The following is a 1028-nucleotide window of genomic DNA, read 5'->3' as shown; positions in this document are numbered from 1 at the left end:
TTTATTCGTTATTTATTCGTCAGGGGAGTAACATTTTTGTACGAAATGGTTACTCGGAACTCACCTGTCTTGGGGAGTAATTTTCTCGTGCAATGGGGGAGTGCTTTTTTCATAAAGGGAGTAACTTTTTCGTACGAAATGTTTACTCCGGAGTAAAAAATCTCGTGGGAGTAATTTTCTCGTGTTACACCGGTTCTTCACATCTTACGGGCCACGCCTTCATACCTTTCTATTTACCTCGTCTCGCACAATCCTATCAAGTAGTGTGCAGGTTCGCGGCCTCAGTGCTAGTTTAAAAATAAATCCGTAAAATGTGCGCATGTTTACGCTCCTGACAAATGAAGCGGCGAAAGTGGATGCACGAGGTAGGTGTTTGTTGTGGTGTTGTGTCTGGTCTTCAACGTTCTGCATTGGAGATTTTTGTGAGACGTTATGGATACTAATGACTCAGTTGATCGAAACGGAAAGTGTGCACCACAATGTTCGATGTTTCGCCGTCTTTGAGATGAAAACAATGAGCTATGTCGTATCAGGTATCTATATACTGTAACCTAACTGTTGCACTGCGGATTACAAAACGATGTTTTGACTAGTTGTGCGTGAAGGCTCATTCACGTAAGGCGTTGTGAAAGTATACTAATGATTCAAATGATCAACCGTTAAAGTGCACACCATCTTTCTTTTTTTTAATTTTGTCTTTGTTTTGTGGAGTTAAAACAGTGTGCGGTGTCTCATCAGGGATCTATATTGTGGCCCCTCTGTTGCTCTGCGGATTGCAAAACGATGCATGAAGGCTGAGTTACGTAAGACGTTGTGAAAGTATACAACAGCCAGGTCGAGACTGAAAATGTGCACCACTTCTTTCTTATATATACATTATTTAATTAACCATCTTTGGAATTAAAACATTGTGGACTGTCTGATGTCTTGCGGGGTCATGCTGCACTGCGGATTACCTAACGATGAAGGTGAGCGGATCTATTATGATTATATATACAGTGTATTTCAAGGTCAGTTTGAAGAGTTAA

The 1028-nt window shown here is 40.9% G+C and overlaps 1 protein-coding gene across 1 annotated transcript in view; it reads left to right on the top strand.

Annotated features, from left to right (window-relative positions):
- Positions 1-288: 288 nt before the first annotated feature.
- LOC138973727 (ras-specific guanine nucleotide-releasing factor 2-like) overlaps positions 289-1028 on the top strand; it is a gene marked incomplete at its 3' end in the record, with an annotated part of 293414 nt that continues 292674 nt past the window's right edge. Inside the window, 1 exon segment of the mRNA XM_070346460.1 lies at positions 289-968.

The sequence above is a fragment of the Littorina saxatilis genome, linkage group LG1, assembly GCF_037325665.1.
Source record: "Littorina saxatilis isolate snail1 linkage group LG1, US_GU_Lsax_2.0, whole genome shotgun sequence".
In the NCBI taxonomy this organism is placed as follows: Eukaryota; Metazoa; Mollusca; class Gastropoda; order Littorinimorpha; family Littorinidae; genus Littorina; species Littorina saxatilis.
The sequence above is the reverse complement of the archived record's forward strand: the minus strand, read 5'-3'. Positions and strand labels throughout refer to the sequence as shown.